The following is a 21,695-nucleotide window of genomic DNA, read 5'->3' as shown; positions in this document are numbered from 1 at the left end:
CATTGGTGCAGCACCCTCTCCTCAGCCACTCCCCCCTCCCCTCTCACCCCTCTCCCTTCCCTCCCTCCCCCCCTCTCCCTCCCCCTCACCCCCTCCCCCTCCATCCCCCCTCACCCCCATCCCCCTCCCTCCCCCTCCAACCCTCTCACTCCCTCCCCTACCCCCTCTCCCCCGTCTCCCCCCTCCCCCTCTCTCTCCCTCTCTCTCCCCCCCCTCTCCCTCTCCTCCCCCTTTCCCCCCTTCCCCCTCCCCCCCAGGTTGCCTCTCGTGCATTGGTGCAGCACCCTGTCTTCCCCACTCCCTCCTCCCCCACTCCCCCCTCCCCTCTCCGCCCACTCCCCCATTCACTCTCCCCACCTCCCCCTCTCTCCACCCCCATCCTCCCCTCCCTCCCCCTCCCTCCCCTCTTCCCCCTCCCTCCTCTCCTCCCCCTCTCTCTCCCTCCCTCCTCCATTCCTTCCCTCCCCACCCCCCACCTCCCCCCTCCCCTCCCCCTCCCCTCCTCCCTCCCATATCCCCATCCCCACCACTCCCTCCCCTCCCCCCCCTGGGAGCAACCCATGGTTGCCTTAGCAACCCACCTCCCGGCCCAGACAGCCACCATTGGTGGAGCTGGGGAGGAGGGGGGAAGAGTCCTGTCCCGTCACGGTGCAGGGATGTTCAGTGGTAGGCGGCGGCGACTCTCCCACTATTGCTGAGCTGCTGGACTCTGGGCGGCATGGGGAAGGTGCTGAGCCGGCCGGGGAGAGAAGGGGGGATGGTGGAGCTCAGGGCAGGCCCAGCGCCAGGCCCAGGCCCAGGCTTCGGCCTCCACCTCCACCAATGCCCTGCCTCACCGCCGCTGCTGCTGCTGCCGCCTTTCCCCTTGGCCCACCTCAGGCTCGCGGTTACCCGGTCACATCCAGGCCCAGGCCCAGGCTCCGGCTACTTCCCCAGGCCTGACTTTCCCGCCCCCAAGAGACAGGTAGCTGAGCCCTGCTCAACGGGCCCCAGCCACGCAGGAGCGGACGCGTTTGTTCTGCGCATGCGCGGATGTGACGGCCATCTTACGTAAGTACCAAATCAACGGAGCCCCAACTGCACATGCAGTTTTTATACATTAAAATGTGAATAGCTTTGAAAACATAACAATTTCAATGAAACTTCTTCCATAGGACCACGGGACGATGATGAGTAAGGTGAGCCTACAATTGTCGCGCTATCGTGTACCATTTTGGCTGTAGTTCCGGAACAAGCAAACAAATGAGAGTTTTAGTATATAGATTGTCTCCTGTGGTCTCACACACTTAACATCACTACAATACTCATAACCTCCCAGACATTACAGCACATTGACAGCAATTCCACCATGGCAGGTACACCACATAGAATTATTGCAGCATGATTTCTACAGAATCCCTCTTGGTGCCAGGATAAGAAGAGACAACATCATCAACTGACAGATGGCAGCCGATGCAGAGACCTTTGGCTTGGCAGCAGAGAGGTGAGAGCTCACTGTCACTAGAATAGCTACCAAAGTGTCGATGATAACTACAGCAAAGAGATAACTTGACAGGGCCTGCCTCCACAAATCCCATTTTACCCTCTTTATGGAAATCATTACATATCTGGCGCCAGTAAAGTAAAACAAACAGACAACAAGGGGAGAGCATTCTCCGACAGATTCTATAGGTTATAATAATTACCCAGATTATATAATTTAGATTAAATCTGGTAAAAAAAAAATCTGGATATCCCAAGGAAACAACTCATACCAGCTTATTTCTGCATTTAACTTGTGGACATTCACCAGATTTCACACAAAAAGTAAGAGAATGTGGATTATCAGTTGGCATATTTATTCTTTAATTGTGACAGGTGTCATTGAAAGTATTATCAAGCACCAACAATTCTCCAATAAACAACATGTACAAATTTTTTTAATTTACTGTACCTGGTACAAGTGATGATATAGAAACCATGGAAACCACCATTGAAGGAGAACACACGGATGGCATGCCCAAAAAATCCTGATCTCAATTTCACATGCCAGCGCTCATGTCCCTGCTCCTGCTTTAGACCAGACACCATCTTCCATCCTCCTCATCCTCTCAGTGAGGATGGAGCCCCAATGGAACCATATCTCTCCATTCCCTGAATATCCATGTGCAGATCCAAAAGTCTCTTAAATGTAACTATTGGATCTGCCTCCACCATTACTCCTGGCAGCAAGTTCAAGACACTCAACACCCTCTGTGTAAAATATTTGCCTCACACAACTCCTTTAAACTTTGCCCTCTCACCTTAAAAGCTATGCATGCTAGTATTTGATATTTCCTTCCTGGGGAAAGGGTTCTGATTGTCTACCCTAGGTTCTGAGTGTCTACCCTATCTATGCACCTCATGACGTTACATAGTTCCATCAGGCCTCCCTTCAACTTTAAATAGTAGAGATATTGGGATTCCCCCTCATAGCAAAACCCGGTTTCGTGTGTCTGGTCCACACCATGTATTGGCGTTAAGGATGCATCTCAGTGCAGCAGGATTATTGGCAACTCATCAATGCATAAGGGGCGTCATCACCTGCCCACGCTGCTTATTTATGCCATGCACAGAGCTGCACAATTCAATGCCGTCTTACAATGTCCCGTTCTCAGTTGGTGATCAAAATGACAAACAACCCAGCTCCTCAACCACCATAGAAAATGGTGCCATATTGTCCAGTTTTTAAATGCCATGGTGCTGTCGGGTACTGAGTGCCTTGGAAGCAACGACCATAATTATACTTCTTGCTTATTATCATTTACAAGAGTTGGTGGAAGATGTCAGCTTTCTCCCAGCTCATTCTGCTCCGTGAAATGCAAGGATCATGGGTTTCAAATCAGTGACTGAATATTAAGAGAGAAACGCCGAAAAACTTTTATAACAACTTATAACTTGCAAACATTATATAAAACGTGCTGAAATATAACGCTAGAATTGTTTCGCTGAACGGAAGATGAAAATTAACAGAGTAAAGAAACTGTCCCTCATATATGAAGTCTGACATAGACCAGCCCCCATGATCCAGCGGTAAGCTGGAAAAACACTAACATTCTCTTCCGGCATCTGTTGAGAATTGTTGAGGCCGTGGCACTGGGGGAGGGAAGCCAAGATCCATTTTATACTTAAGGTTTTCACATAACCGGCACAAAGGCAGAAGGCAACTTTTGCTCAGCTGCTAAGATAGCAGTGTGGATTGCTATTGTAAGAGTTTCACTATATTTGTGTCTTACTTCAAAGTTTAGAATAAATGAATAGTGAACTCTAAGCATATTGTATTTTTAAAGCATTTTGCAGGGGGTTTTTTAAACTTCTGGAAGACATTTTGGGGCCAGATGCTATAATGATAAATACACAAGGAACACAGAAAATGGGAGCTGTGATACATAATATACCAGTCCTTTGACATTGTCCAAAGACCTTCAGACTCATGGGCAAGGTTCGCAGGCTATTTAGTCATGTATTGGTGCACTCCAAAACTTTCAACCAAAACCTGTGGCACGTGGGTCTTTTGAGATTTCGAGTAATTTTATTTCTTCTTAATACGGAGGAGTATCCAGATAAAGCAGGCATTACACCCACTTAGAAACAAAGAACAGCAGATGCTGGTTAATACACAAAAGGACATAAGTGCTTGAGTAACTCAGTGAGTCCGGCAGCATCCCTGGAGAATGTGGATAGAAGGGAGAGAAGGAATGGGTGACGATTCGGGTCGAGACCCTTCTTCAGAAACATCTCCGGAGATGCTGCCTGTCCCGCTGAGTTACTCCAGCTGTTTGTGTCCACCTGTTTCATCTGAACATCTTCACCTCTTGCGGTGTAATTAGTAAATTAGGGAGGGACCAGCATATGGGTCTGAGGAAGTGTCAAGGCCCGAAACATCACCTGTCCACTTTCTCCAGGGATGCTGCCGGACTCACTGAGTTACTCCAGCATTTTTTGTCTACCTTCGATTTAAACCAGCATCTACAGTTTTTTTTCCTTCAGATGAAACAGTATACTTCTGAATAACATTGGTGAAAAGGCTTTCTCTCTTGTCATCGCAAACACTTTTAAGCTTTGCCATAGAAAAGCTGCATTTTCTTTCCTTTCTTTCAGCTATTATGACCATTTATAATCATCCCCAGACTAGACTGCAGAAATACCCCAAACCTGTGTACACCCAAACAAATCAGACGGTATTTATTGCTGATGAATTTCTTCACTGGCAGCTATAGATGGATAAACCTTGTGGCAGCTGGCAAAATCTCAGCAAAAACCCCCGCTCGTGTGTGCACCTGGGTTTCATCGATGTGTTGTTACAGGAACCTCCCTTGCAACACCATCTGCCGAGCTAACAAGAGAAGAACTAAGGATTGACTCAAAAAGCTGGAGTATCTCAGTGGGCCAAGCAGCATCTCTGGAGAGAAGGAATGAGTTACGTTTCGGGTCGAGACCCTTCTTCAGAAACATCTCCGGAGATGCTGCCTGTCCCGCTGAGTTACTCCAGCTTTTTGTGTCTATCTTCGGTTTAAACCAGCATCTGCAGTTCCTTCCTACACAAGAGAAAAACTAAGCAGCATAACGATTCCAGCTCTGCTCTGCTCCTCGTGGTAAATGGTTCTAATTGTCTCAACCTGATGTGGCTTTCAACAAATATACTTGTGATATAAGGAGGGAGAAATCTTTCTGGATTTTCAGGAAGATTTTCCCAGGGCCCACAGATCCATTTTCCTGATCTATTGCAACTCTCATCAGAGACAATTGGGACCTCCAAATAAATGCAGCAAGAGGTTGGTTTCATAAGTTCGTAAGTCATACGAGCAGAAATAGGCCATTCGGCCCATCAAGTCTACTCCGCCATTCAATCATGGCTGATCTATCTTTCTCTCTCAACCCCATTCTCCTGCCTTCTCCCCATAACCCCCGGCATCCTTAATAATCAAGAATCTATCAATCTCCACCTTAAAAATATCCATTGACTTGGCCTCCACAGCCTTCTGTGTTTCACTGCCTTACATTGCTTGACTCATGGCTCCTCCAATCTCCCACTGTTACACTCTTCAATCTCAGCAGATTTTCTGGTTCCAATTGCTTAAAGTTAAAATTGCATGCGAGAAGCAATCTTATAAAAGCTAGTCATCTGGCCTGAATACACATCCTTGGCACCACTTAACCCCTTGTGCGATATATTTATCTTGTAAGTAGCATTTTAAAATAAATGCTGCCTGTGAAAAAAAATGTTTTAAAAAGCTATGGTTTGACTTCTATTTTGAATCAAAAGGGTGGCGGGCCATGGAAAACAACTGCCACGACTGCACTGAATACATCCCCACATTTAGAACATGAGCTCAGTCTGCCTGCCAATAGAAGGCAGATTCAGACACATGGAAATGATTATCAGTGTGAGACCAATGCGCAGTTCTCTCTCAAGCTCTTTCCGAGAAGGTGTGAGCGAAATAGTTGCAACAATCTTGCACTGGTTCTGAAACTGGAGGAAAGATGCATCTATTAATATTGAAACTCAAAGTTCATGATGTGAACTGTGCTAAGATAAATAATGGTAATGGTCTTACAACTTCTGCCCTCGTTCAAAAGCCAATGCAGATTGTTGGACTGGCTGGAAAGTGTTCCAGTGAAGAACCAAATCCAAAATAATGTTTATTTTACTTTTAAAGCGGTTTCATATTTTCCGTCTTACTTTATAACTTAGCAACTATGGCTGATCTGTCTTTCTCTCTCAACCCCATTCTCCTGCCTTCTCCCCATAACCCCCGGCATCCATAATAATCAAGAATCTATCAATCTCCACCTTAAAAATATCCATTGACTATTAACTTACTTTATAAGGTTAGCAAACCTCATAAAATGATTCTACCTTGCTGGAGAGCTGCTTTCAAACAGTGGAAATAGTGAATGAATATAGTGGAATCTGGAACACCAGAGGAACGTCGAAGGTTGCGGGGAGAACAGATAGAAGTATTTAAAATTATGAGAGGCACAGATAAGGTAGACAGTCAGAACCTTTTTCCCATGGGTGGAACAGTGGCACAGGGGTAGAGTTGCTGCTTTACAGCACCAGAGACCCAGGTTTGATCCTGACTATGGGTGCTGTCTGTACGGAGGTTGTACGTTCTTCCCGTGACCGTGTGGGTTTTCTCTGGGTGCACCAGTTTCCTCCCATACTCCAAATATGTACTGGTTTGTAGATTAATTGGCTTCGGTAAAAATTATTTATTGTCCCTAGTGTGTAGGATAATCTTAGTGACCCCATTGGTCGGCGCAAACTCGGTGGACCAAAGGGCCTGTTTCACGCTATATATGTAAATTAAACTAAGCTAAATGTCAAAGACTTTTATCAGATATCAAGTTTTTTCCATAGTAAATGTGTGGGTGCCTGGAACATGTTGCCTGGGTTCGTAGTGGAGGTAGATACGATAGTAGAATTAAAGTGGCTTTTAGATAGGCATATGGATAGGCAGGGAATGCAGTAATATGGATCACATGCAGGCAGAGGAAACGTTTATCTTGGCATCACGTTCAGTACAGACATCGTGGACTGAATGGAGTGGGTTGTCCCATTACTGGAAGGATGCAGAGGCTTTGAAGAAGGTGAAGAAGACGTTTCCTACTCCTCCTGATTACCACCTCCCTTGGCTGATGAATTATTTCTCCTCCATATTGAGCAACACTTGGAAGGTGCACTTCCAATAGCAAGAGCACAGAATGTACTCTGGGTGGAGATTTCAATATCCATATCCAGGAGTTGCTTGGTGGTGCCCCCACAAACTGAGCTGGTTGCCTGTGTCTGCTGAGTGAAGTTACCTGAGAAATAAACCTACCAGACCTGTGGCAGATGTATCTCTCTGTGATAACGTTGGTCAAAGTTACCACAACACCATCCTGCCCAAACAAAGATCTGTTCTCACAATGAAGATGCCATCTGACATGTTGTCTGATGCTATAAAGATACATCATGGGATAGTATAGTTTAGTTTTTAGTTTAGAGATACAGCATGGAAAAAGGTCCTTCCACGACGACCAGCGATCCCTGTACACTAACACTATCCTACACACTAAGAACAATATACAATTTCTACCGAAGCCAATTAACTTACAATCCTGTATATCTTTGGAGTGTGGGAGGAAACCGGAGCACACAGAGAAAACCCATGAGGTCACATGGGGAAGAGCATGCAAGCTCCGTAGAGACAGGACCCGTAGTCAGTATTGAACCTGGGACTCTGGCTCTGTAATGCAGCAACTCTACCACTGCGCCACCGTGCTGGCCCTCTCAGAACAGATCTTGCAGCTCAAAACTGGCTATCCAAGAGTCACTGTTGTCCAATTGCAATTGTAGAAATGTACACCCCCATATTTAACACTGGCATTTATTTAATATGATTTTTGTAAGGAGGATTTTTCAAGGTCGAGTTGGCTGGAGGCAATTTTGCCCTGAACTAATTCAAGCTGATGCCAGTTGATCTGTTCAGTTTTATTCCCTCGGAGACAACCTGCTGTAGAAAAAGCATGTACAGACTGCTTCTGATCTCTCTAGTCTTCTACTTCCTCCACCCACAGTCCCTCACGTGCTTTGAAAGGAGTTGCTCAGCATAGATGTCGCCTCGTCTTGGTGAGGTTGGGGAGTGGGCACAGATATCGACAAGCAAAGGTAGTGTTATTCTAGCATGTCATGTATCAGTTTTCAAGTTGGGGCAGCACAGTGGCACAACTGGTAGAGTTGATGCCTTGGAGCGTCAGAGACCCAGGATCGATCCTGACAACGATGCTGTTTCTATGGAGTTTGTACATTCTCCCTGTAACCATGTGTGTTTTCTCCAGGTGCTCTGGTTTCCTCCCACTTCCAAAGATGTGCAGGTTTGTAGGTTAATTGGTTTCTGTAAATTGTCCTTAGTATATAGGATAGAACTTGTGCATGGGTGATCGTTGGTCAGCGTGGACTTCGTGGGCCAAAGGGCCTGTCCGCACTGTATCTCTAAACTAAACTAAACTAAACCTATTTACTGCAAAACAGAAAGAGCCATTCAGCCCATCAGTTCCATGCTATTTCCATTCTTCTCTTCCTATTTCCCAGGTATTTCCTGTATTCTCACACAGAAGCCCATCACCCGCCCTTTGATTCCTTGGCCACTTACCTCTCCCAGAAGTAAGTCATAGGAGCCAGTGAACCAACCAACAAATCTGTGGGAGATGGGAGGAAACCAGGGCACCTCTCAGAACCCATGCAGACCTGGGAAGAACACACAGACTGCACAGCTGGTTTGAACCCAGGCAGGTCCCCGGAACTGTGATACAACTATACTCCTTGCTATCTCACCATGAAACACATGGTTATAAACCGGACCACACAGATCGAGTGCCAGTCACTTCCAACGCAGTAGCCAGGCAACAGCTATTCAATCCCAGCAGCAATATCACAGCATGTTACTTTGATGCAACATGCCCTACTAGCTTGTGTTTGCACACAAGGTAGCCTGTTGCTGCCCAATTCAACATCCACACCGGAGAAACTGAGGATGCTGGAGCCTTGTCCAAAACACTAAATGCTGGAAGAACTCAACCAATCATTGAGCATCTGGAGTGAGAATGGACAGGTGATGTTTCGAGTCATTTTGATGCCTGAAGAAGGGTCCCAAACCAAAACGTTTTCTGTCCATTCCCTCTCCAGATGCTGCCTGACCCACTAAGTTCCTCCAGCACTTTGCATTTCGTTCAAGATCCGTACAGCTCTAGGCAATGTTTGTATTTGAAATGCTCCCAATTTGGTAGATTATTATTACAGTGGGTTAAAGGCATTTAATTCAGATAATGCGACTGAAGAAATAAAATTACGCCCATCAAATTCTTTATCGCTGAACATTTTTCAATGTTAAATGATAAAAAGTGAGAATTCCTCTTTGGGAAAGCGACTTACTTATATGACATGTTTTAAGTTTTGCTCGGTGCTAGGCAGTATCTAATCTGTGAGTATTTTTGGGCTGCTTCAGTTGTTTGTGTAGGTGAACCCTTCCCAATTTGTGCTCAACATTTATTTGTGTTTTGATCAAGTCAAAGGTGACTTTCGAAGTATTTAGCCATGTTCTGAGAAAATGTGTGGTAGAGACTGGAGTTGCATCAGTTACTGCCCAGGGTTTGTGGAAGGTTGAAAAACTGAGTTAAAGTTGCAGTGAGCTTGACTTTGATAATAACATTAACACTTTTGCAGTCTGTTTTCCTATGAGCATTACTCAAGCCTGCCTGTGACTCCAGCCATATTGTAAATGAAACTTCAGCTTGCAACGAAGATACGTCCAGGATCACAGAATGAACCATGATTGGCTGCACAATCCAAATGTAAATGTACATTTTTAATTTGATTCTCATCTTGGAATCAATGTCCAAACTCAATTTCTATGTATTTTATCACACAAAGGACATTTCATATTTAGGAGGAGAATTTGAAGTCAATGTGATCAAATTACGATTAAAAAATGAAAACACTTAAAGAACAAATTGTTTTTTTTGTATTTATAGTAATGAAATGTATTGTGCTTCAAAAATCTGTTGTTCTGTTAGACTAATCCTTTTCACGATAAATGCTCAAGCACAGCCTCAAACACAGACACATGGACACACACACACACACACACACACACACACACACACACACACACACACACACACACACACACACACACACACACACACACACACATACCGACACATACACTCACAAATGCAAACACATATTCGCTCACAATCTCTTTCATTGAGGCATGCAAACACACCCTAGAAGTTTTTAAATATTTTGTCCTTGCACTGTGTGCAACTAATCTACATCTGTTGGGCAGATGAGAACCATCTGTTCGCCGACAAGCTCAAAACTATAATTTATTAAGTTCTTTTCAGTTCTTTTCAGTTCAACATACTGTAGCAAAAAGCCTAAATGCAGTTTTTAACAAAATGAACACTGATCTCAATATAGACTTTGTTTTCTATTATAAAACTTACTTTTTTTTGTGATCATTTGAATTTATTTAAAGCATTCTTCCTTTCAAACCCATATATATATATATATATTCATGCTCTTTTAACATGAAATGAGGCATTTGCTTTATCAATATCCAGACAAATAAATATTCAATGTGTTTTAATGTTTTCTTTGGGAGAGGGATTATCACTATAAGTATCAGCCTTCATAATGTACATGCCCATCTTAGCATCAAAACCAGCAACAAAGAATAAAGGCATAGGTAAAAGTCTGTTCTTGAGAGCCACCCTGCTTGGGCCTTCTTTATTTCTTCCTAAATGGAGGTTTCCAACCTCAAAGGGAATCAGTCGCTTCCGTGATGGGCAGCCAAACTACTCTTGCAACTTGTTACTCAAGCAAGGATAGTTAACATCACTCACTGTGGCTTCCTTTCCTGCTGACTGGATTAACAGCCTTCGCATCACAGCCTGAGAAGTTGAGGGGATGTTTCCCCTCAGACAGACTGCAAAGATTTGTTTCATAAAATATAAAATTCCTGGGATGCCTTCTGCCCTTTTCTTCCAGCCTTAAATGCAACCTCCCTCCATCTCCAATGCACAAAAATGCTTGAGCAAAGCGGTCAATGGAGGGCCGAAAAGGCCTGTTTCCGGCTGTATATATATGAGCATTTATTGAGGCTATTTTCACCCTTGGCTTTTCTCCTTTCTTTATCTCTATTAAATTGCCCCCATATGTTTAAACTGGAGTATGGTATCTATCACGGTGTTGGCAGTCTAAACTCTTCTAGTTGAGCATATGGAGTTCATAATAATCCATAGGAAAAAATCAAATACTGGATGCACAGCTTTAAGGTGAGAGGGGGTAAATTTTAAAGGAATGCAAAAGTTTTTTTTTCACACAGAGGTAGACACAGACACAGGTCCAGTGGTAGGTGCCTGGAACGCACTGCCAAGGATGGTGGTGGAAACTGATATGATAGCGACATTTAAGAGGCATTGAGACAGGGAGATGAACAGCAGGAAATGGAGGGATGTATATCATGTGCTTGCAGAAGGAATGTGTTTCATTTGGCAACATGGTCGCACAGATATTGTGGGCCAAAGGGCCTGTTCCTGCGATGAACTGCTTTATTCACATATCTCATATGGAGAGCTAAGTGCGGCACGGTGGCGTAGCGGTAGAGTTGCTGCCTTACAGCGAATGCAGCGCCGGAGACTCAGGTTCGACCCTGACTACGGGTGCTGTACTGTATGGAGTTTGTACGTTCTCCCCGTGACCTGCGTTGGTTTTCTCCGAGATCTTTGGTTTCCTCCCACACTCCAAAGACGTACAGGTTTGTAGGTTAATTGGCTGCGCAAATGTTAAAATAAATAAATAAATAAATAAAGAAATACATAAATAGATTGCCCCTAGAGGGTGTAGGATAGTGTTAATGTGCGGGGATCGCTGGGCGGCGCGGACGAGGTGGGCCGAAGGGCCTGTTTCTGCGCTGTATCTCTAAATCTATGGAGATGCAGGCCAGCTCATTCATGACAATGGCATCATTATTTGGAAACAGCATCCATCTTCCAAATTGCCATTCCAGAAGATGGTGTTCCAAGTGCCTTGTTCTTGAGCTAGCCTCCTCCTTTGTGTCATGTCTCAATCTTCAGATGTGTCTACAATGACCCTGATGTCTCAGGTCCCAATCTTAAATTTCAGGGATTGCAAGTTCCCTCTGCAACGTCCACCAGTGTGACCGGCTGGGTAGCAGAGGTTTTACAGAGCAAGGTCTTGGTCCAGTTGACTGTAGATTAGAGTCTGTGACATGGACATATATAAGTGGATGCGCCAAGTGACTTCAACATGTGTGCATTTATTTGCATACAGATGGGCCCAGACACAGAGGCTCTTGCACATTGCCTTATTGATGATACTATGGCGAGTCCGAAACTTGTTGGTTGTAGACGAAGTTTATTGCAGCCGCAATACACGAATACAGAGTTAAACAACAAGGTACAGGACAACCAATACAAACTTACTGTCTTCCTTGAAGACTTCGCCGAACTGACTAAAACGGGCGCCAAACGCGCACCTGACATCGCTGGCCAATCAGCGATGTCGTTCTCTGGACCAATCCCCATGGTCGCGTTCCCACGTGACCTCGCTGGCCAATCCGAGGGTTCGACGACCTGGACCATTCTCTATGGTCGCTACATGACCCCCCCCAGAACCCGAGGTGCGGAACCTAGCTGGGAGCCGGATTTCGCGACCATAACGAGTACGGAGAGGGACAGCCTGAACCACAGGAGCCGGAGGTTCCGGACTTGGAGGAACAGCCGGAACGAGAGGTTCTGGAGGAACTACCGGCACGGGGGGTCCTGGAGGAACTGCCGAAACGGGGGGTCCTGGAGGAACTGTCGGAACGGGGGTTTCTGGACTGGGCGGAACTAACGGAGGTTGGCCTCTCCTAGGGGTTTGACCGACCAGGACTGGTTGATCCGGGTCCAAATGGGCAGGTTTAAGCCGGGACACCGAGACGAGTTCACTCTTGCCGCCCATGTCTAAGGTGAAAGTAGCCGTTCCCTTACGTAAAACCCGGAACGGCCCTTGATAGACCTTCTGCAACGGGGCGCGATGGGCATCTTTATGCAGAAAAACAAACTCACAGTCCTTCAGGGAAGACGGTTCATGTACCATGGGACACCCATGACGTGAAGTCGGCACTGGAGCCAGGGAGCCCACCCGTTCCCGGAGGGATGCTAACGCTGATGGGACTGTAGGGAGCAGGGCTGAAGGGTCCGGAAACAGATCTCCGGGTACTCGAAGTGTCGAGCCATATACTAGCTCTGCGGACGACGCACCGAGATCTGGCTTAGGAGCAGTCCGGATGCCCAAAAGAACCCAAGGGAGTTGGTCTACCCAGTCCGGGCCTTCAAGCCTTGCACTGAGGGACGCCTTAAGTTGGCGGTGGAACCTTTCTACGAGTCCATTTGCCTGGGGGTGATATGCAGTTGTGGGTTGTAACTTGGACCCGTACAGTTCCGCCAGCGCGGCCCAGAGGGACGAAGTGAACTGTGGCCCTCTGTCAGTTGTAATAACTGCCGGGACCCCGAAACGAGCTACCCAATGAAGGGCCAAAGTCCTAGCACAAGACGCTGACGAGATATCAAACAATGGGAAAGCCTCTGGCCACCGGGTGAACCGATCCACCACCGTGAGGAGGTGGGTGTAGCCCCGGGAGGAAGGCAAAGGCCCGACCAAATCCACGTGGATGTGGAAAAAACGAAAAGCCGAGACCTCAAAATCCTGTACGGGGGGCTGGATGTGGCGCTGGACTTTAGCGGTCTGACAGGGCACGCAGGAACGTGCCCACCCCGCTACCTGTTTCCGCAGGCCATGCCAGACAAACCTCGCTGCTACCAAGGCAGAGGTGGAGCGGATGGACGGGTGCGCCAGCCCATGAATGGCATCGAAAACCCGGCGCTGAAGGGAGGGCGGTACTACCGGCCTGGGACGAGGAAGAGAAACATCGCACCAGACTTTCGTGCCCTCCGACCCACAAGCTACCTGGGCCAACTTCAATCCCGAAGTGGTGGACTGGTAAGCCGAAACGGTATCCGCTAGGAGCTGTGCCTCCGCGAGCTCCTGGGGATCCACTTCGCAGTCCACCGCCGAAATAGGGGGAAAAGCAGGTCTAGACAGGGCGTCAGCAACGGCATTAAGCTTACCCGCGATATGACGGACATCTGTGGTAAATTCGGAGATAGCAGTCAGGTGCCGCTGCTGGCGGGCCGACCATGGGTCAGACAATTTCAAAAAAGCAAATGTTTTTTTTTTTTTTTTTTTTTTTGTTTTTTTTTGAATAAATTTTTTATTGGAGATAGGTACATCACCTGTTTACATCTTTACAGTCATACATTTTTAAATTGATAATATTGTCAATTATTATTATATTGTCTCCAATACCTTTTGCCCCTTTTTTTTTTTAAACTAGATAGAACTAAAGAAATAGATGAAGTAAAGAAGGAAAAAAGAGAGAAGAAAAATAAAAACAAAAACAAAAACAGATTATAAAGATAAGGAAAAAGTTAGTTAAAGAAGAGTGGAGAAATTTATTAAAATAACAAAAACTTCATTCGAGATATATTCGTACATTTCAAAGTATAGTATTTCATCCATTCTTTAGTCCGAGTGCTAGTCAGGTTCCTGTGCTGAACCATTCTGACCCTTTAAGTAATCAATAAAAGGAGACCATATTCCAATAAATAATTCCTGTTTATCCAACAGGGAAAATCTGATTCTTTCCACGTTTAAGGTCTCCGTCATTTCTATAATCCACATTTTGATTGTGGGGGCCGTAGGGCCTTTCCAAAATTTTAGAATTAATTTTTTTCCTGTTATTAAACTATAATCCATAAAGTTTCTTTGTGTTGTTCTAAATGTTTGATTTAATTCTAATATTCCGAGTATAATTAATTTTGGATCTGGGTCCAATTGTATGCTGGTTACTTTAGATATTATGCTAAAAATATTTACCCAGAATTTTTTAATTTTTATACAGTTTGCAAACATATGAAATAATGTAGCTTCTAAATGTTGACATTTATCACATTTAGGTGAGATATGTTGGAAAATTTTATGTAGTTTTGTTTTTGAATAGTGTAACCTATGTATTACTTTAAATTGTATTAGAGAATGTCTAGCGTTTAGTGAACACTGATGTATATGTTGCAAACTTTCTTCCCAAGTATCTTTCGTAATTACTTGGTTTAATTCTTTTTCCCATTTTTGTCTGTATAAGTCCGTGGAGGGAATGTCACTGTCTAATAAGATATTATATATATAAGATATTAATTTTTCTGTATTAGGATGTTTGTTCCAACATTCATCAAGAATTTCTGAATTTCTAATTCGAAAATTTTGGGAGTTCGATTTTACATAATCTCTAAGTTGAAGATATCTGAAATAATCATTTCCACGAAGACCATAAGTCTGTTGCAACTCCTGAAATGTCAGAAAAGTGCCTTCCTTATAAAGTTGTCCCATATTTTTAATTCCATAATCCTTCCATTGTGTAAAACCCCCGTCTACCCATGAAGGCTTAAACAAAGGATTATTCACAATTGGAAGAAAAAGTGATAAATTATCTAATTTTAATGTCTTTTTTAATTGTTTCCAAATTCGTATAGCACTAAATATTATAGGGTTTTCCCTATAAATTTTTTTGTTTAATTTAGACGTAGCAAATAATATCGAACCAATATCAAAAGGTAAACAATCTTCCTTTTCCATTTTTAACCAGTCTGGTTGATGATCTATTTCTTCCAACCAGAAATTCATATTTTTAATATTAACTGCCCAGAAATAAAACAAAAAATTGGGTAAAGCCAGGCCTCCATTTATTTTTGATTTACACAAGTGTCTTTTGTTTATCCTATGATTCTTATAATCCCAGATAAAATCATTAACAATAGAGTCCAATTTTTTAAAAAAGTTTTTTGTCAGATATATCGGAATTGTCTGAAAAAGGTATAATATTTGCGGTAAAAAAATCATTTTTATGGCATTAATTTTGCCAACCATTGAGATAGGGAGTGTTTTCCAATATTGAATATTCTTATGTAGTTTGTTCAGTAATGGGGGGAAATTTGCTTTAAATAATGATGTATATATCTTAGTTACATAGATACCTAGATATTTAAATTTTTCATTTACTATTTTAAATGGAAATTGTTGTATTATCTGTTTATTATGTTCCCTTATTGGCATAATTTCGCTTTTATTCCAATTTATTCTGTATCCTGAAAGTGAACCAAATTGGGTTATTAGCTTTAATAAGTTTGGAATACTAATTTCTGGTTTTGTAATGTAAATTAATACGTCATCTGCGTATAGAGAAATTTTATTCACTGTGTCCTTTGTGTTATATCCATGTATTTCCGGATGCCCCCTAACTCTTTCTGCCAGTGGCTCAATAGCTCAATAGCAAGCGCAAATAATAATGGGGATAACGGGCATCCTTGTCTACAACCTCTAGATAGGCTAAATTTCGATGACAACCTTTGGTTTGTAAATATTCTGGCCGTGGGATTTGTATATAACAGTTTTATCCATGTACAGAATTTCTCCCCTAGCTGCATATTTTCCATCACCGAAAATAAATAAGACCATTCAACCTGATCAAAAAAGCAAATGTTAATGGCTTGTGGTCCGTAAATGCCACGAATGGGCGGCCCTCGAGGAAATACCTGAAATGACGGACAGCTAAATAGAGAGCTAGAAGCTCTCGGTCAAATGCGCTATATTTCAGCTCGGCCGAATTTAGTTGCCGGCTGAAAAACGCTAAAGGCTGCCAACGGCCACCGACCTGCTGCTCCAGAACCCCGCCCACCGCCACGTCAGAGGCGTCAACCGTCGGGGCCGTGGGGGCGGAGGGGCTCGGATGGACCAACATGGTGGCGTCTGCCAAGGCTGCCTTAGCTGCCGTAAAAGCCGACTCTGCGGTCGGGGACCACAACAACTCTACCGGATTCCCTGCAAGGCATTGGAAAAGCGGGCGCAGGACTCGCGCCGCTGCCGGAACGAATCTATGGTAGAAATTAACCATGCCTACGAACTCCTGCAGCCCTTTTACTGTGGTGGGCCGGGGAAAAGCCCGGATAGCTTCCACCTTCTCGGGCAAAGGGGCGGCGCCGGCAGGAGTAATTCTGTGCCCTAGAAAATCGAGGGCAGGCAGGCCGAATTGACATTTGGAGGGTTGGATAATGAGCCCGTGGTCTTGGAGCCGCTGGAACACGGTCCGCAAATGGGCCTGGTGTTCCTGCACTGAGGGGCTGGCTACCAGGATGTCGTCTAAATAAATAAACAAAAAGGGTAAACCCCGGCCCACGCGGTCCATCAGTCGCTGGAACGCCTGTGCCGCGTTCTTTAAACCGAAAGGCATACGCAACCATTCAAACAACCCGAACGGAGTAATAGTTGCAGTTTTTTGTATGTCCTCCGGTCGCACCGGAATCTGATGGTATCCTCGCACCAAATCGATTTTGGAAAACACCACCGCTCCTTCCAGCCCAGATGAAAAGTCCTGTAGGTGCGGTATGGGGTAGCGATCAGCCGTGGTGACAGCATTGAGACGCCGATAATCGCCACATGGCCTCCACCCCCCAGATGCCTTGGAGACCATGTGTAACGGCGAGGCCCACGGGCTGTCAGACTGACGGACAATTCCCATTTCCTCCATCTTCCTGAACTCCGCCCTTGCCACCACCAGTTTGTCTGGCGGTAGTCTCCTGGCCCGAGCAAAAACGGGAGGGCCTTCAGTGCGGATGTGATGGACCACACCGTGCTTAGCCGAAGGTGCGTCAAAACGCTGGACGAGCAGCTCTGGGAACTCTGCCAGAATCGCAGCATACGAGTCGGGGGCCGCGACGACGGCCTGGACAGTAGGGCTGGGCGAGGAGGCGATTGTCGGAGCGACGTGCTCATCTTCGGCGGAGGGTCGGAGGTCGTTACCGCGGACATCAGGAACCAGTGAAAAAGCTCAGAGAAAATCTGCACCCAGGATCGCTTGTTTGACGTCGGCTATGATGAATGGCAAACGACAGTTGCGGGATTCGTTACCCCATCGTAGGTGATAATAGCACCAGCCGCGCTTGTGCGGATCTTTTTGGCGGGCTTTCGGAGAATTGGCGGGAGACGTGGCGCCATCTTGCCGTCGCTGTGGCGTGGTCACCGATGTCGAGACTTTGTTGATTGAACCACTTGCCTTGTTTTTTGCCGCTATGAGCGCGTCCGCTTTTGCTGCATATGCTTCGGGGTCCTTAAAAGAACAATCCGTAAGCAGCAGTCGGACATCCTCGGGACGTTTCTCGCGGAATGCCTGTTCAAACATCGGGCAATCCGTATGCTCACCGGCTAGCATCATCATTTCGGCCATGAGGACGGAAGGCAGTTGGTCTCCAAGATCCGGTAGGTGCAGAAGTTTTGCCGCACCACCATGCTTATTCAACCCGAAGGTTCGTAGTAATACCTTCTTCATGGCCTCGTATTTGTCTTCCGCAGGTGAATTTACGATGAACCGCATCACGCGCTTGGTTGTGTCCGGCGATAGCGCACTGACGAGGTAGAAGTACTTCGTGGACTCGTCCGACACCTTCTTTATATGGAATTGAGCCTCGGCGTGGATAAACCAAGCTTGCGGTGCGTACGTCCAAAATAACGGAAGATGAACGCCTGCCGCGCTTGACTCCGGTGTGCCCTGCTCGGTCATCGTCAACGAGGCGTCGGGTTCCTGCTCAGTCGGTGATCGTCCAGATCACGTCGGGGTCACCAATATGGCGAGTCCGAAACTTGTTGGTTGTAGACGAAGTTTATTGCAGCCGCAATACACGAATACAGAGTTAAACAACAAGGTACAGGACAACCAATACAAACTTACTGTCTTCCTTGAAGACTTCGCCGAACTGACTAAAACGGGCGCCAAACGCGCACCTGACATCGCTGGCCAATCAGCGATGTCGTTCTCTGGACCAATCCCCATGGTCGCGTTCCCACGTGACCTCGCTGGCCAATCCGAGGGTTCGACGACCTGGACCATTCTCTATGGTCGCTACAATACAACTGCTGATGGTAGTTGCATAATGAATTCTGAAGTGTATAGACACATCCGAACAGCTCAAGTTCAAACAAATGCCTCAAAATTCATTGGGTGGCGGTTCATTCAACAGCAAGACAATGTTCCCAAACGTACTGCTAAAGCAACAAAGGAATTTTTAAAAGCTAAAAAATGGCCAATTCTTGAGTGGCCAAGTCAATCACCCGATCTAAACCCAATTGAGCATGCCTTTTATATGCTGAGGAGAAAACTGAATGGGACTAACCCCGAAAACAAGCATAAGCTTTAGTTGGCTGCAATTCAGGCCTGGCAGAGCATCACCAGAGAAAACACCTAGCAACTGATGATGTCTATGAATCGCAGACTTCAAGAAGTCATTGCATGCAAAGAATATGCAACAAAATACTAAACACGACTACTTTCATTTACATGACATTGCTGTGTCCCAAACATTATGGTGCCCTGAAATGGGAGGAGTGTACATAAACACTGCTGTAATTTCTACATAGTGAAACCAAAATGTTTAAAAATGGCTTTAATTAAAATCTGACAGTGTGCACTTTAACCACATGTGATTTTTTCTATTACAAATCTCAAATTGTGGAGTGCAGAGGCAAATAAATAAATGATGGGTCTTTGTCCCAAACATTATGGAGAACACTGTAGACACAAACTGCTGGAGTAACTCAGCGGGACAGTCAGCATCTCTGGAGAGAAGGAATGGGTGACGTTTCGGGTCGAGACCCTTCTTCAGACTCCAGAGATGCTGCCTGTCCCGCTGAGTTACAGCAGCATTTTGTCTCCCTACACAAACTTATTGAATTACACAAGATTGTGCGGCATTGCTTTGGAGCACAGCACCAACTGAGGATAATGAGGTCAAGGCCCAACTGCAACCGCCATTGAGCAGTTGGGTAGCAGAGTTTTCACAGAGCAAAGTCGTCCTGCTCCAGTGGCTCAGGTGTCCAAGATGACTAGAGATCAGAGTCTGCTGCATAGACTTATATAAGTGGATGCTCAAAGTGCCTGTCAGCTCATGTTTGTTTGCATACGGACAGGCTCAGACGCAGAGAGCCTTGCACACTATCTCTTATTCACGCAAAGAGCAGTGGGTATATGGAACGAGCTGCTGGAGGAGGTAGTTGAGGCAGGTACTATCGCAACTTTTAAGAAACATTTAGACAGCTACATGGATATGACAGGTTTGGAAGGATATGGCCCAAATGCAGGCAGGTGGGACTAGTGTAGCTGGGACACGTTGGCCGGTGTGGGCAAGTTGGGCCGATGGACCTGTTTCCACGCTGTCTGGCTCTCTGACTCTATGACTCTTCTTTGCTTCTCCCTCCCTCCCCTTAACACTTCCCACCACTCATCCTCCATATCCCTCAACCTCTTCTCCTTCAGCCTCTCCTTTATCACCCAACTCCTCTCACCCTTCTTCAGAACCTCTCCCTTCTTCTTTCTTCCATGTACTCATCAAAGCTGCCCCCAAACATTCATGTCCATGCACACACTGAGTAACTACAGACCATGAAGAATTTCCCTCCCAACCATGACACGACCCAAAATGAAACGACTACTATGTCAGTGGGGCATTGGAATTGGGACAGTGGCAATAATGACCACAACACGACGGCCTTGTTCAACACTCCTCCCTTCTCTAAGTGGTCTAAAGAGGGTTCCTGCTTTATTAGAGAATACAGGAGTTCTTTTGGGATGCTGACTGAACAGGTCCAGAGTTCCAGGAGTTAGAACTGCAGAGAGGAAAGAACAGCGACATTCTTCAGAGTGGGGTGTGAGCAACCTGACCTGGAGTGGATCACGCAGGCAATGTTCTCATGTGCTCTTCTCTTCCTTGGAGGTAGCCATCACGGGTTTGAGAGGTGCTGTTAGAGTAGCTTGGGCAGATGGTACACACTGCAGGCAGTGTGCGTTGCTGCTGGGGGGAATGAATGTTCAGGGTGGCTGTGGGCTGCCTATCAAGAGTGTTGCTTACTCCTTGATGGTGTTAAACTACTTGAGAATTGTTGGACATTTTTCCAAGAAATTAAAGCATTCCATGAAACTTCTGATTTGTGCTGTGTAGATGGTAAAAAAAAACAAGCCTTGGAGTGTCATTAGGCAAGATCTCTGCAAAAGGATACCAAGCCTTTGACTTTGATAGTCATTGACGGAGTCATATAGCATGGAAATTTAATCCATGCCAACCAAGATGCCCCTTCTAATCTAGTCCCATCTGGCCACATTTGACCAATATCCATCGCCACCCTTGCTTGCTTCTGCAGGTTTTTTGTGACATTTCCAGTTATGGTCAAAGGTTTCAATGGGTGTTGATGTTGGGGAACTTGGCAACAGCAATGGCATTGAAGATTAGATTCTCATTCAGGGAATAGCTCAAAGCAGGTTGATCAATTGACCATTGAACAACCCCTGCTCCCAAGTTGTCTGGGTCTTGTTGCATGTAGGTAATGACCATCATTTTCCGAGGTGTTTTTAAATGTCAAATCAACAAATAAACAAATGATCCTTTGCGGGTCATTGATGAAGCCGTTGAAGGTGGTGAGGCCTCATTTGTTGCCCTGGAGAACGACCCTCCTGCAACAATATTCTGGGGCTGGGATGATTGACCTTTATCTTTCCTGCAAAGCATGATTTCAGATAGCTTTTCCCTTTCATGCTTTTTGACTACTTTTATGGTGCTGCGCCTCATTTTTAAACTTAACTAGCAAAGAGGGCCCGTTGGGCCCATTCCCACCCCCCCATTCTCTCCTCCCCCAACCCAAATCTTACTTTCCCCACAACCCCCCTTTCCCCAAGACCTCCCCTTTTCCCAGTACCCCTATTTCCCCCACCACCAAGCCCCCTCCGGGCGACCACTTTTCCCCCCCTCCCCAGTCCCCATTCTCAGACCCCGCCACCATTCTCTCTCCCCAGACACACTCTTACTCTCCCACACCCCCCCCTTTCCCCAGCACACCCCTTTCCCCTACTCTCTCTTGCCCCCAGCACCAACAGGTCCGGGGGGGGGGGGGGGGGGGTGGTGCGCATTAGTGAAAGTTCCGGGGGGGGGGGGGGGGGGGGAGCGCATCAGTGAAAGGTCCGGGGGGG

The sequence above is a fragment of the Rhinoraja longicauda genome, chromosome 2 (assembly GCF_053455715.1).
Source record: "Rhinoraja longicauda isolate Sanriku21f chromosome 2, sRhiLon1.1, whole genome shotgun sequence".
In the NCBI taxonomy this organism is placed as follows: domain Eukaryota; kingdom Metazoa; phylum Chordata; class Chondrichthyes; order Rajiformes; family Arhynchobatidae; genus Rhinoraja; species Rhinoraja longicauda.
This window is presented reverse-complemented; position numbering follows the sequence as displayed.